We start from the raw sequence: 16,213 nt of genomic DNA, 5'->3' as shown, positions 1-16,213 counted from the left end.
CCAAAACGTTATTGTACGTTCTTGAACAGATTTGAGATACGTTTGCTCCGTTCATTGGGTGTGCCAGGGTGTGACTTTAATTAATGATGATGTATTTAAAAGGAGCTGTGCATTTTTAACACACAACCCAACCCTTCCTCCTTGTTCCAACTGGTCGTTCAGTACAGTACCGTTTTTGTTCGATTGAACGTTGTATTACGTTTGTATGTACTGAACGCAGCCCAGTCGATGCTGCCAGTGTGACGTATAATCTAGTGGACGGGACGCTTCTTCGAGAACAACAGTTAGTAAAACACCTTGTTAGCGTGCTAGACAACATCGCAGAAACATTGAAGCCCTTCAGACCGTTTCAGTGTCTATTTGCCACTGTGTTTTGAACACACTTCTGTCGTATCTACTAGTTACCCCATTTAATGTAATATTTACGTTGTTAGTCATCTAATTTAGACTAGCCCTAAGCTAATGCTAATTAGCTAGCTAACATCCCCGACCATGAGCTCACTAAGCTACTCTCCTCCTGCTGAAGAAGAGGTCTGCTGGACAGAGAAAGAAGCTCTTTGGTTGAACGTTGTTGCGAAAAAAGAGAAGATACGTTCGGAGTGAAAGAGGAGGAGGATGTTGCAGTTTTTGGATTGAAGGAGTTGGAGATCTGTTTAACCAGTAAGTACCGTCTCTGCAGTCGTTGAACCAATATGCAGTAAAGGGGTTTAACACTTTAATGTTGTTCTGTAGGAATGGCTGACGTTTTTGTTTGTTCCAGTTTTTGGATTGAAGGAGGAGGAAGAAGAGGAGACTGAAGATCTGATTAACACCAGTAAGTACAGTCTTAACAGAACGTTAACAATGGATCAATGCATCCAGTCTAGAGGCGAAAGAAACGCCTGTTTAGGAGAGGTGCTGGCTAGCGGAGTAGAACACCTGTTTAGGAGAGGTGCTGGCTAGCGGAGTAGAACACCTGTTTAGGAGAGGTGCTGGCTAGCGGAGTAGAACACCTGTTTAGGAGAGGTGCTGGCTAGCGGAGTAGAACACCTGTTTAGGAGAGGTGCTGGCTAGCGGAGTAGAACACCTGTTTAGGAGAGGTGCTGGCTAGCGGAGTAGAACACCTGTTTAGGAGAGGTGCTGGCTAGCGGAGTAGAACACCTGTTTAGGAGAGGTGCTGGCTAGCGGAGTAGAACACCTGTTTAGGAGAGGTGCTGGCTAGCGGAGTAGAACACCTGTTTAGGAGAGGTGCTGGCTAGCGGAGTAGAACACCTGTTTAGGAGAAGTGCTGGCTAGTGGAGTAGAACACCTGTTTAGGAGAGGTGCTGGCTAGCGGAGTAGAACACCTGTTTAGGAGAGGTGCTGGCTAGCGGAGTAGAACACCTGTTTAGGAGAGGTGCTGGCTAGCGGAGTAGAACACCTGTTTAGGAGAAGTGCTGGCTAGTGGAGTAGAACACCTGTTTAGGAGAGGTGCTGGCTAGCGGAGTAGAACACCTGTTTAGGAGAGGTGCTGGCTAGCGGAGTAGAACACCTGTTTAGGAGAGGTGCTGGCTAGCGGAGTAGAACACCTGTTTAGGAGAGGTGCTGGCTAGCGGAGTAGAACACCTGTTTAGGAGAGGTGCTGGCTAGCGGAGTAGAACACCTGTTTAGGAGAGGTGCTGGCTAGCGGAGTAGAATCAAATGTATTTATATAGCCCTTCTTACATCAGCTGATATCTCAAAGTACTGTACAGAAACCCAGCCTAAAACCCCAAACAGCAAGCAATGCAGGTGTAGAAGCACGGTGGCTAGGAAAAACTCCCTGGAAAGGCCAAAACCTAGGAAGAAACCTAGAGAGGAACCAGGCTGTGAGGGGTGGCCAGTCCTCTTCTGGCTGTGCCGGGTGGAGATTATAACAGAACATGGCCAAGATGTTCAAATGTTCAAAAATTACCAGCATGGTCAAATAATAATAATCACAGTGGTTGTCGAGGGTGCAACAGGTCAGCACCTCAGAAGTAAATGTCAGTTGGCTTTTCATAGCCGATCATTGAGAGTATCTCTACCGCTCCTGCTGTCTCTAGAGAGTTGAAAACAGCAGGTCTGGGACAGGTAGCACGTCCGGTGAGCACCTGTTTAGGAGAGGTGCTGGCTAGCGGAGTAGGATCATTCGAGGAGCTAGCCATCGTTCACACATACAATAGCCTGCTAATACCTTAGCTAGCTTTTAACCACATGTTGAATTCAGAATGTTGATATCATCCTAAAAAGTACAATTACAAGTGTATCTTAACAATACCATCCACTTATAAGTAACCTCTAAATATACAACATTATTCATGAACAAAACACTGTGTATGACTTTGTGCTTAAAATAATCAAACTTTTCTGAAGATGACAGATAAAGCGTACCCTGTAACTGGAGATTCCTTCAAAGCGATTGCCTACAGTTACCGTGTAGGGCACTGCAAGGTTGGGTGACCAGGGTCCTCTGGGACTGCCTTCTGGAGGAATTCAGGTGTGTGAAGGCTACCTGTGTCCTGCGTAACTTCATGAGGATGGACACGAGGACCAGGAGGGGATCTGCAGCTTGCCGCCGTGTCCCAGAGGAGAAGTCTGCTGCTCTGCAGGATGTTTCAAGGATGGGGTCCAACAACGCAGCAAGAGAGGCAATCTGTGTGCAGGAGATCTTCACCTCCTACTTCTTCAAAGAGGGTGCTGTTCCCTGGCAACACCATAGACTACACTATGCACAACCAAAGGCTCTTTTAAGAGCCATTCACATTGCAATAGGAGTATTCTTCCATTTACTTAGCTATGTCAACTGCAGTTATTCAATTCATAGTTTCTCTCCCTTTGATTTCTACTTCTCAGGTGAGGGTGCTGTTTAGGTAAGGGTGTGATGTCTGTGCAAAAACAAAACAGGCTATTTTAAATCACTAATATTGAAAAAATGTATAACAATTAGACACCCTATAACCCACACCTACACACTCATGTATCAATCTGATTGATGGATTGTGTTGTGCAGTAAGCAGGTTCAGGTGTATAACTGTGGCTCCTTCCACCTTCAAAGAATAGGCAAGAGGGCCAACCATGGAGAATATTAAGACACTTCATTATTTCTATGACTACGCTATATTGTTTGTCTTTGTGTGTCCGTTCATGTTTTTCAGCATAAAGTACTCTGCAGCCACTTAGTGTGGTGTGGACACCAGGTGAGGCCACACACAGATTCCTGTTTAACACTGTCACTTTAACAACCTTATTTTCTCAATAAGTCTCTCTCCTTCACTTCATCCCTCTCTCCCCTTCTCCCTAAATCCTTTAGGTTATATCAGCTGTGTCGGTGAACCCCTCCTGCATCTGAACTGGCTACATAGAGGGCACAGCATGATCAGAGGTGAGAGGTCACTTGGTCAGGTCAACAGGAATTATTATTAAAGAGATGCTTTACATTGAAATACAGATAGATGTAGTAGTCCCAGAGTTAATGATCCCAGGTCAGTTTATATTATACAGGAAGTATTATTAAAGAGATGCTTTACATTGAAATACAGATAGATGCAGTAGTCCCAGAGTTAATGATCCAAGGTCAGTTTTGCATTTCACTTCCTGATTGATGACTAACAATGTTAGAATAAAAAATAAAAACACAAGGCTTAAACATGCTCTCTCCATCTGTCTCTCGTCTGCAGACATGTTTTGATGTGAGAGGATGCCAACCCACAGTCCCATCATCGCCACCTCACCTGCTTTTAAGATAACTTTTGGGCCGACTAGAGACACTGTTATGTAATTGTGATGAACTGAGAGAATATTTACGTAGCACTGTGATTCATTAATCATGTGCTTACCTCTTTCCCTTTCTGTCTTTTACACCTCTCTCTCCACCTCCTCTTTCTTCCTCTGTTTTTATAATGCACAACAGATGTGCATTGAAATACAGATTGAACTTGTATATATTACACTTGGATAATGAGCTTTTCAATAAAGCGTTTCACATTCTCTACTGGTTGAAATGAAGTGTAATGTGATGAAATACTCCACCTATCCTGTGTTTATCAGATCAATGCAGATGAAGGGCATTAGATGTTGAGATGAACCAGTGTTAGAGTATTTACATGATGCATAGGAAGTGTAGTGTACTGTTTTTTTTAATTCTATTTCTGTATATATGAATTAACTAGTTAAATCCTGTTTCTAGTCTATTAGTTACAATGTGTAACCATTGATGTCCCAGGACCAAGATTGGTAAACACTGTTGAAGTGTATAATTGTAATACATACATGAAGACACAGCGTCATTCAAAGACTGGAATTTGAATCTCCTGAAAAATAATCTCAAAGACATTCATACTTTAACTGCACATTTATTTGCCAAGGTAGAGTACATGATCAGTGAATATATTAAATGTACAGGCTACAATGTGGTGATCTCATGCATGGTAATAACTACATGTATATACGACTTGCATCCTTGGTACAACATGATATTATATTCTACTCAATCCATAGGCTTCATTAATGTCATTCAGGCGGTTTTGAAGTTGATACAACTGGCTATGATAGATGAGGTTCATAGCTAGGTTCTGAACTAATATGTATAGCAAACGTTTGGGTCCATACACAGATCGGCTAGATAGCTAGCTACACATCCATGGGCATACAGGGATTTTAATCATCCACTGCACAAGAAGCAAGAACACAGCTAGCTACGCGATTTCATCTATCTGCATGGCAAATATCAGCAAGGCAAGCTTACAAAATTGTCCATTCAATTTGCAGCAAAACGACAGCCTGGTTTGCTGGTTGTTTCAGGAGTCCCTAAAACAACCAGAATTACAATTTCATACTCATGTCACAACACCCATAAAGCTAGTCAGCTAGCTGGCTAATGTTAGCTAGTCAGCTAGCTGGCTAATGTTAGCTAGTCAGCTAGCTGGCTAATGTTAGCTAGTCAGCTAGCTGGCTAATGTTAGCTAGTCAGCTAGCTGGCTAATGTTAGCTAGTCAGCTAGCTTGCTAAATCGCGATTTTCATAAATAAACTTTATGATAAAAAAAATGTAGAATCGTTTGTCTCTAAATTAACTAACATTCCTGTCAACTGTACATGTTTTTGCATGATTCATTATGACGTTATTATCCCTTACATTTGCTTCCATTCTAGTATTTCTGTCCGCCATCTTTAATCCAGTTAAATTCTGTGTAGGGCTACCCCTCTCTCCTAGTATTTCTGTCCGCCATCTTTGATCCACTTCAGTTCTGTGTAGGGTTACCCCTCTCTCCTAGTATTTCTGTCAGCTATCTTTGATCCAGTTCAGTTCTGTGTATGGTTACCCCTAGTATTTCTGTCCGCAATCTTTGATGCAGTTCAGTTCTGTGAAGGGTTTCTCCTCTCTCCTAGTATTTCTGTCCGCCATCTTTGCTGAAGAAAGTCTAACAGTCACTAGCGCAGCAGCAGCCTCCCCCGGTCCTAGTGCCGGCCCGGTAAGAAATTTAAGATGCGATGGAACGGTTGACGAAAATAAGAAATCACAGAAAAAATATATTGACTGATATTGATTTATTTAGGGGGGGCTAATTAATATTTTAGTTCTAGTGACGTCCCTGATTCCTACCCTTTAATTCTTTGTCTGAAAATTAAATTTACATTTTACTTAACTGCGTTGCCCACTCCAGTCAGCAGATAAGGTCTGCGACTTTAAAGCAATGCTGCTACTGTGACGTATAATCTAGTGGACGGGTCGCTTCTTTCAACAGCAGCAACAGACAGTCAGCCACCTCGGTAGCTTCCTAGACAAAATAAACGAACCAATAAAGCTCTTTAGACGCTTTAGTGTATAGTTGCCACTGTATTTTAAAACCACTTCTGTCGCCTAGTTAGTTATCCGTTTTCATTTCATATTTACGGTATTGTTTTTATTATTCATCTAGCGGGCTGGTTAAGTTAACATTAGCCTAGCTAGCTAACATCTCCAACCATGAGGTCACTAAGCTACTCTCTTGTTAATGAAGAGGAGGTCTGCTGGACGGAGATAGAAGCTCTCGTCAAAGAGGAGAAGGAATAGAATGATATCACAGTAAAACAAGAAGTAGAGGGTGAGGCTGTTACAGTGAAAGAAGAAGAGAAATACGTTAAAGTGAAAGAAGAGGAAGACGCGTTCAGATTGAAAGAGGAAGAGGATGCAGTTTTTGGAGTGAAAGAGGAGGATGGGGAGATGACTGTCACATTGAAAAAGGAGATGGAAGAAGAGGAGGAAACTGGATTTTTGGGCTCGGTTTCCCAAACGCATTTTAAGGCATCCAATGGTTCTAACGATGAATGGGCCCTGGTTAACACAAGTAAGTACTGCCTTAAAAACAGAGACACAAACTCTGCAGTTGTTGAACTGATGTTTTATTGTTTTATTTCACCTTTATTTAACCAGGTGGCTATGATGTCATAATGACAGTTTAACCAGGTGACCATGATGTCATAATGACAGTTTAACCAGGTGACCATGATGTCATAATGACAGTTTAACCAGGTGACCATGATGTCATAATGATAGTTTAACCAGGTGACCATGATGTCATAATGATAGTTTAACCAGATAGGCCAGTTGAGAACAAGTTCTCATTTACAACTGCGACCTGGCCAAGATAAAGCAAAGCCGTGTGACACAGACAACAACACAGAGTTACACATGGAATAACATGGAATAAACAATAAACAAGCCAATAACACAATAAACAAGTCAATGACACAGTAGAAAAAAAGAAAGTCTATATATAGTGTGTGCAAAAGGCATGAGGAGGTAGGCAATGAATAGTCCATAGTAGCGAAGAATTACAATTTAGCAGATTAGCACTGGAGTGATAAATGAGCAGGTGATGATGTGCAAGTAGAGATACTGGTGTGCAAAAGAGCAGAAAAGTACATGTACAGCTGGAGCAATCGGTTAGCTGCTCAGATAGCTGATGTTTAAAGTTTGTGAGGGAAATATAAGTCTCCAGCTTCAGCGATTTTTGAAATTCGTTCCAGTCACTGGCAGCAGAGAACTGGAAGGATGTGTGGTGTTAAAGGGGAAATCTGCAATTACCACATCCATATTTTGATTTTTAAATTATTTATTTTTAGCCATTGATTCTGGAAGAACATAACACATGCCTCGTGAGCTTAGTTCAACTGTTGTACCCCATCAGAACCCAGAATTAGATTTTTTACTCCAATGTTTAGAAACAATGTAAATCAACACTGTATAGCCTCAAAACATATTTAAAACGAATGTTGATATCATGGATGGTCAGTCCTTGCATCCATAGGTCTGTCTATGAATTTGAAAGTAGTTACATTTCTCCAGCCCCATCCATCATCTTATTAGCAAAACAGTGGTGGAATTACTGCTTTGTTATTGGTTGATTGATTGTTGTGTGGCTTTTTTAAAGTGACAACTTAGTATTTAAACAGCAACAAAATGGCTGCCCAGAGACTTGGTTTGGTAAACAGCTGAGAGATGGGGGCTGGAGAAATGTAACCACTCTCAAATTCATAGAGAAAGCTATTGTATCAACTGTAGTCCAACACCTAGCGACCTTGTCAAGAAGTTCAGACATCTTGGTGTAACAGTTTTAAGGTGTTAACTTGAGAGTCACTGGACACAGGTTTGAGTTCAGCTCAGGGCAACCCCCTGAATTCACTACACTATGAATACAAGAACTGGCCATCCATGAGGTTGAAATTATAGTTTAACCAGATTTCGAGGCTATATAGTATATTCTAGAATTCATCCATGGTCATAATGATAGTTTAACCAGGTTTCTAGGATATATAGTATATTCTAGAATTCATCCATGATGTCATAATGATAGTTTAACCGGGTTTCTAGGCTATATATTATATTCTAGAATTTATCCATGATGTCATAATGATAGTTTAACAAGGTTTCTAGGATATATAGTATATTCTAGAATTCATCCATGATGTCATAATTAGAGGTCGACCGATTATGATTTTTCAATGCCGATACCGATTATTGGAGGACAAAAAAAGCCGATACCGATTAATCGGCCGATTTTATTTATTTATATATATATATACATAGATATCATACACACACACACATTTTTGTAATAATGACAATTGCAACAATACTGAATTAACCATGAACACTTTTATTTTAACTTAATATAATACATAAATACACACACGCACACAGCTTTGAAGTGACAATGATACTGAAGAGTCTGCTTAGGAGACAAATACTCTCAACTGTTTGAATAAAAATAGAGTAAGTTACCTGTGATGAATGTTGAAAACCAAAACTTTAATTTCTATATGCAGGAAATCCTATTTTAATAATGGGCATGGTAAGAATTGACGACCAAAGTGCGAGTCATAATTCCCATGACACCTAGCAAAATCTGAAAAGCGGTTCCTTCATTTATTCCATAGGATATTTTTAGATTCACTTAAAATAAGGTCTGTGTTTCGTGTAGGCTTACACCGCCAATTTTATAACTGTGTAGATATCCATAGTACAAGGTAACTCTAATCAATATTGGCTAAATATAAGCAAAGATAAAAAAAATTGTAGAGTGGATTTATGAAAATATGTTGACACATTACCTTATCCTAGTGAGATTTACACGGGTATCAAAACGCCGAGGCGGTTTAAGCCTGCACGAAACACAGACCTTATTTGAAGTAGATCAGGACATTCTCGGTAAAATAACGAAGGAACCCCTTTCAAATTCAGCCGCAAGTTATTACAGGAATTATAACGCTTCGACTATTTCTCTCTCAACCATATACCTTTGGCTAATCTGGAAACTATCACCTCGAAAAGAAAACGTTTATTCCGTTCCGTATTTTATCTAACGGGTGGCATCCATGAGTCTAACTATTCCTGTTACATTGCACAACCTTCAATGTTATGTCATAATTAGTTCGCAAAGAGCCAGACTGTTGCATATACCCTGACGCTGCGTGCAATGAACGCAAGAGAAATGACACAATTTCACCTGGTTAATATTGCCTGCTAACCTGGATGTTTTTTAGCTAAATATGCAGGTTTAAAATATATACTTGTGTATTGATTTTAAGAAAGGTACAAAGTACACATTGGAACAATGACAGTCATTGATTGATTGTTTTTTATAAGATAAGTTTAATGCTAGCTTGCAACTTACCTTAGCTTACTGCATTTGCGTAACAGGCAGGCTCCTCGTGGAGTGCAATGTAATCAGGTGTTAGAGCATTGGACTAGTTAACTGCAACGTTGCAAGATTGGATCCCCCGAGCTGACAAGGTTAAAAATCTGTCGTTCTGCCTCGAATGTGGTCTTAACTGACTTGCCTAGTTAAATAAAGATTAAATAAAGGTGAAAAAAATAAAATAATAATAAATAAATAAAAATCGGCGCCCAAAAATACCGATTTCCGATTGTTATGAAAACTTGAAATCGGCCCCGATTAATCGGCCATTCCGATTAATCGGTCGACCTCTAGTCATAATGATAGTTTAACAAGGTTTCTAGGCTATATAGTATATTCTAGAATTGACAGTGTAGATTTCCTGTCGTCAAATTATTAGAGCTGTTGATAAGTCATTGTATAATATTCAGCATTTTTTTTATGCCATTACATCAATCTAGCCCAACCAGAAGAGAAAAAACTCTTCCTGATCCACCTCCTCCTGCTGTCCTTCATAAATTCTGACGTTGCTGGTAATCGGCTACACAAGCAGTCAGCAACCTACATTTGGAGTGCAAATGTATCTTACCATTTATACTGATCTGGTGCCAGTTATGATTTTCATATTCACATTTGACTGGAACAGTTTAATTTAATTTATAATAGTATCTCAATCATTGTCTGTGATTAATCTACATTCTATCTAAATCTAAATGAAAATGATACAAATCTAAAAGTAACTTTTATTGCCATTGCCACCTATGTAAAAAATAGCCAACATAAAGCCAACAAATAAAAACATTGCAAATAACTGTCCTATAAATCACATGGCCTGTCTATAACGAACTTGAAACATTGTATAAAATATTCTGGGCCCTCAGTTTCCCGTGCCTGTGAGTTCTCGACCGACACAGCTGTAGGCTATTTGTAAAAGGGATAAGAAGTAATCAGGTATTTTATGACATTTCCACTGGATGTGGGCATTTATGACATTTATGACATTTCCACAGCTGTAGGCATTACATTTTTCCCTTTTGTGCCGAGTGGTTATCGAAAGGGCGAGAGCTGGAAATATTTTACAAATACTTTGAGGAGTTATTCTCATTTGCAATTGATTTTAATTAGACTTTGTTTACTTGCTGTTTGAGGTGAGAAAAAAATGTGATTCGAGAGGCTCCACAACAATGTCAGCATTATGTAAACATGTTTCCCATGCCAATGAAGCCCCTTGGACAGAGACAGAGAGACAGAGAGACAGAGAGACAGACAGAGAGAGAGACAGAGAGAGAGAGAGACAGAGAGAGAGAGAGAGAGAGAGAGACAGAGAGACAGAGAGAGAGAGAGAGAGAGAGAGAGAGACAGAGAGAGAGAGAGAGGAAGGAAGGAAGGCAAGGAGAGGAGTCTATGAGGTGAGGAGAAACAGACCCAGACAGGAGAGGAGAGGAGACATAGACCCAGACAGGAGAGGAGAGGAGACATAGACCCAGACAGGAGAGGAGAAACAGACCCAGATAGGAGAGGAGAGGAGAAACAGACCCAGACAGGAGAGGAGTGGAGACATAGACCCAGACAGGAGAGGAGAGGAGACATAGACCCAGACAGGAGAGGAGAGGAGACATAGACCCAGATAGGAGAGGAGAAACAGACCCAGATAGGAGAGGAGAAACAGACCCAGATAGGAGAGGAGAAACAGGCCCAGATAGGAGAGGAGAGGTGAAATAGACCCAGACAGGAGAGGAGAAATAGACCCAGATAGGAGAGGAGAGGATAAACAGACCCAGATAGGAGAGGAGAAATAGACCCAGATAGGAGAGGAGAAACAGACCCAGATAGGAGAGGAGAAACAGACCCAGATAGGAGAGGAGAAATAGACCCAGATAGGAGAGGCGAGGATAAGGATAAATAGACCCAGATAGGAGAGGCGAGGATAAATAGACCCAGATAGGAAAGGAGAGGATAAATAGACCCAGATAGGAGAGGAGAGGATAAATAGACCCAGATAGGAGAGGAGAGGGGAAACAGACCAAGATAGGAGAGGGGAAACAGACCCAGATAGGAGAGGAGAAATAGACCCAGATAGGAGAGGAGAAATAGACCCAGATAGGAGAGGAGAAATAGACCCAGATAGGAGAGGAGACATAGACCCAGATAGGGGAGGAGAAATAGACCCAGATAGAAGAGGAGAGGAGAAATAGACCCAGATAGAAGAGGAGAAACAGACCCAGATAGAAGAGGAGAGGAGACATAGACCCAGATAGGAGAGGAGAGGAGATATAGACCCAGATAGGAGAGGAGAGGAGAAATATACCCAGACAGGAGAGGAGAGGAGAAATAGACCCAGATAGGAGAGGAGAGGAGAAATAGACCCAGACAGGAGAGGAGAGGAGACATAGACCCAGACAGGAGAGGAGAGGAGAGGAGAAATAAACCCAGACAGGAGAGGAGAGGAGAAATAGACCCAGACAGGAGAGGAGAGGAGACATAGACCCAGACAGGAGAGGAGAGGAGAAATAGACCCAGATAGGAGAGGAGAGGAGACAGACCCAGATAGGAGAGGAGAGGAGAAATAGACCCAGACAGGAGAGGAGAGGAGAAATAAACCCAGACAGGAGAGGAGAGGAGAAATAGACCCAGACAGGAGAGGAGAGGAGACATAGACCCAGATAGGAGAGGAGAGGAGAAATAGACCCAGACAGGAGAGGAGAGGAGAGGAGAAATAGACCCAGATAGGAGAGGAGAAATAGACCCAGACAGGAGAGGAGAGGAGACATAGACCCAGATATGAGAGGAGAGGAGAAACAGACCCAGATAGGAGAGGAGAGGAGAAACAGACCCAGATAGGTGAGGAGAAACAGACCCAGATAGGAGAGGAGAGGAGAAACAGACCCAGATAGGAGAGGAGAGGAGAAACAGACCCAGATAGGAGAGGAGAGGAGAAACAGACCCAGATAGGAGAGGAGAGGAGAAACAGACCCAGATAGGAGAGGAGAGGAGAAACAGACCCAGATAGGAGAGGAGAGGAGAAACAGACCCAGATAGGAGAGGAGAGGAGAAACAGACCCAGATAGGAGAGGAGAGGAGAAACAGACCCAGATAGGAGAGGAGAGGAGAAACAGACCCAGATAGGAGAGGAGAGGAGAAACAGACCCAGATAGGAGAGGAGAGGAGAAACAGACCCAGATAGGAGAGGAGAGGAGAAATAGACCCAGATAGGAGAGGAGAGGAGAAACAGACCCAGACAGGAGAGGAGAGGAGAAATAGACCCAGATAGGAGAGGAGAGGAGAAACAGACCCAGACAGGAGAGGAGAGGAGACATAGACCCAGACAGGAGAGGAGAGGAGACATAGACCCAGACAGGAGAGGAGAGGAGAAATAGACCCAGATAGGAGAGGAGAGGAGAAATAGACCCAGATAGGAGAGGAGAGGAGACATAGACCCAGATAGGAGAGGAGAGGAGAAATAGACCCAGATAGGAGAGGAGAGGAGAAATAGACCCAGACAGGAGAGGAGAGGAGACATAGACCCAGACAGGACAGGAGAGGAGACATAGACCCAGACAGGAGAGGAGAGGAGAGGAGAAATAGACCCAGACAGGAGAGGAGAGGAGAGGAGAAACAGACCCAGACAGGAAAGGAGAGGAGAGGAGAAACAGACCCAGACAGGAGAGGAGAGGAGAGGAGAAACAGACCCAGACAGGAGAGGAGAGGAGAGGAGAAACAGACCCAGACAGGAGAGGAGAGGAGAGGAGAAACAGACCCAGACAGGAGAGGAGAGGAGAGGAGAAACAGACCCAGACAGGAGAGGAGAGGAGAGGAGAAACAGACCCAGACAGGAGAGGAGAGGAGAAACAGAACAGGAGAGGAGAGGAGAAACAGACCCAGACAGGAGAGGAGAGGAGAGGAGAGGAGAAACAGACCCAGACAGGAGAGGAGAGGAGAGGAGAAACAGACCCAGACAGGAGAGGAGAGGAGAGGAGAAACAGAACAGGAGAGGAGAGGAGAAACAGACCCAGACAGGAGAGGAGAGGAGAAACAGACCCAGACAGGAGAGGAGAGGAGAGGAGAGGAGAAACAGACCCAGACAGGAGAGGAGAGGAGAGGAGAAACAGACCCAGACAGGAGAGGAGAGGAGAAACAGACCCAGACAGGAGAGGAGAGGAGAGGAGAAACAGACCCAGACAGGAGAGGAGAGGAGAGGAGAGGAGAGGAGAGGAGAGGAGAGGAGAGGAGAGGAGAGGAGATGAGAGGAGACATAGACCCAGACAGGAGAGATCAAATGGAAGAGGAAGTATGCGTGCCACGGAAGTGTAACCAGATTGTCTCTTCAAACGGTCTAATAAATAGCCCTTCGTCTAAAAATAAAACATTGTCTGTCTGCTGTTTGACTTTCACAGGAGTCACAAACAAACTATTGTGCACAGACTCAGTGTGTGTGTGTGTGTGTGTGTGTGTGTGTGTGTGTGTGTGTGTGTGTGTGTGTGTGTGTGTGTGTGTGTGTGTGTGTGTGTGTGTGTGTGTGTGTGTGTGTGTGTGTGTGTGTGTGTGTGTGTGTGTGTGTGTGTGTGTGTGCGCCTGGGTTCAGAATTTTTTTCAATGGTCACGATCCACATAACGTAGTCAAGGTCAAGAACCAATCAGCTTGGATTGGTGATTTCTGGTAGATGTGTAGAATAAAACACAAGGAGAACATAGGCGGGAATGGTTCAGCATAGAAGATGGATAATGGCGCCGGCAGGGATCGCTAGCCGTTTTACAGGCTCCTAACCAACTGTGTTTGTAACTTATTTTGTACATAATGTTGCTGCTACCCGTCTCTTATGACCGAATAGAGATTCTGGATATCAGAACAGCGATTATTCACCTCGAACAAGACGAAGATATTTTCTTTAATGAGTCCGACGCGAAGGATACACAGCTTCCTCCAAGACCAGGCCCAAATTCCCGTCATTCACGTGAAGAAAAGACAGAAATACAGCGGGTGGAGGTCGGGGTACCTTGTGAGAATTTGTCGGCGAGTGGGTAAACCGTCTCTACCATCTGTTCTATTGGCCAACGTGCAATCACTGGAGAATAAACTGGATGATCTCAGTTGGAGACTATCCTACCAACGGGACAATAAAAACTGTAATATCTTATGTTTCACCGAGTCGTGGCTGAACGACGACACGACTCATCGGCAGGACAGAGCAGCTACGTCTGGAAAGACGAGGGGTGTGTGTCTATTTGTCAATAAGAGCTGGTGCGCAACGTTTAATATGAAAAAAGTATTGAGGTTTTGCTCACCTGAGGTAGAGTAGCTCATAATAAGCTGTAGACCACACTATATACCAAGAGAGTTCTCGTATATATTATTTGTAGCTGTCTATTTACCACCACAAACCGATGCTGGCACTAAGACCGCACTAAATGAGTTGTTTAAGGCCATTAGCAAACAAACACAAAATGCTCATCCAGAAGCGGCTCTCCTAGTGGCCGGGGGCTTCAATGCAGGCAAACTTAAATCCGATTTACCTCCTTTCTACCAGCATGTCACATAAGCAACCAGAGGGGGAAAAAAAACTCTAGACCACATTTACTCCATACACAGAGACGCACACAAATGCCTTTTATGCTCGCTTCGAAGCAAGCAACACTGAAGCATGCATGAGAGCACCGGCTATTCCGGACGTCTGTGTAGCCGAAGTGAGCAAGACCTTTAAAAACAGTTTTAGAAACTTCAGAGTGTTTTCTATCCAATAGTAATAATAATATGCATATATTAGCATCTGGGACAGAGTAGGAGGCTGTTCAATCTGGGCACGCTATTCATCCAAAAGTGAAAATGCTGCCCCCTATCACAAAGAAGTTAAAAAGAACAACATTCAGAATGCCTGATTACCAGGACGTGTACTCAGAGCATGCGCGGACCAACTGGCAAGTGTCTTCACTGACCGAGTCTGTAATACCTACATGTTTCAAGCAGACCACCATAGCCCCTGTGCCCAAGAAAGCAAAGTTAACCTGCTTAAATGACTACCGCCCCGTAACACTCACGTCGGTAGCCATGAAGTGCTTTGAAAGGAAGGTCATGGCTCACATCAACACAATCATCCTGGAAAACCTAGACCCACTCCAATTCGCATACCGCCTCAACAGTTCCACAGATGACGCAATCTTAAATCGCACTCCACACTGCCCTTTCCCACCTGGACAAAAGGAACACCTATGTGAGAATGCTGTTCATTGACTACAGCTCAGTGTTCAACACCATAGTGCCCACAAAGCTCATCACTAAGCTAAGGACCCAGTGACTAAAAACCTTCCACTGCTACTGGATCCTGGACTTCCTGACGGGCTGCCCCCGGGTGGTAAGGGTAGGCAACAACACATCTGCCACGCTGATCCTCAACACTGGGGCCCCTCAGGGGTGTGTACTTAGTCCCCTCCTGAACTCCCTGTTCACCCACAACTGCGTGGCCAGGCAGTAATCCAACACCATCATTAAGTTAGCTGATGAAACAACAGTGATCACCGACAACGATGAGACAGCCTATAGGGAGGAGGTCAGAGACCTGGCAGTGTGGTGCCAGGACAACAACCTCTCCCTATACGTGAGCAAGACTAAGGAGCTGATCGTAGACTACAGGAAAAGGAGGGCCAAACAGGCCCCCATTAACATCGACGGGGCTGTAGTGGAGCGGGTCGAGAGTTTCAAGTTCCTTGGTGTCCACATCACCAACAAATAATCATGGTCCAAACACACCAAGACAGTCGTGAAGAGGGCAGGACAACACTTTTTCCACCTCAGGAGACTGAAAAGATTTGGCATGGGTCCCCAGATCCTCAAAAAGTTATACAGCTGCACCATCGAGAGCATCCTGACCGGTTGCATCACCGCCTGGTATGGCAACTGTTCGGCATCTGACCTTGAGGCATTAAAGAGGGTAGTGCGTACAGCCCAGTACATCACTGGGGTCAAGTTTCCTGCCATTCAGGATCTATATACTAGGCGGTGTCAGAGGAATGGCCCCAAAATTGTCAAAGACTCCAGCCACCCTAGTCATAGTCTGTTCTCTCTGCTACCGCACGTCAAGTGGT

General features: G+C 43.5%; 1 long non-coding RNA gene across 2 annotated transcripts; it reads left to right on the top strand.

Annotated features, from left to right (window-relative positions):
- The first annotated feature begins 250 nt into the window (after positions 1-250).
- LOC120041876 lies at positions 251-2,474 on the top strand. 2 transcript variants are annotated; one of them, XR_005475968.1, is made up of 3 exons: positions 251-660; positions 761-814; positions 2,353-2,474. It is a non-coding gene; the product is annotated as an uncharacterized LOC120041876 (long non-coding RNA). The 2 variants fall into 2 exon arrangements; XR_005475967.1 differs by having other exon boundaries at positions 733-814.
- Positions 2,475-16,213: the final 13,739 nt, after the last annotated feature.

The sequence above is a fragment of the Salvelinus namaycush genome, unplaced genomic scaffold (genome assembly GCF_016432855.1).
Source record: "Salvelinus namaycush isolate Seneca unplaced genomic scaffold, SaNama_1.0 Scaffold57, whole genome shotgun sequence".
NCBI classification, from domain to species: domain Eukaryota; kingdom Metazoa; phylum Chordata; class Actinopteri; order Salmoniformes; family Salmonidae; genus Salvelinus; species Salvelinus namaycush.
Note: the sequence above shows the minus strand (reverse complement) of the source record. Positions and strands in the feature narration are given on the sequence as shown.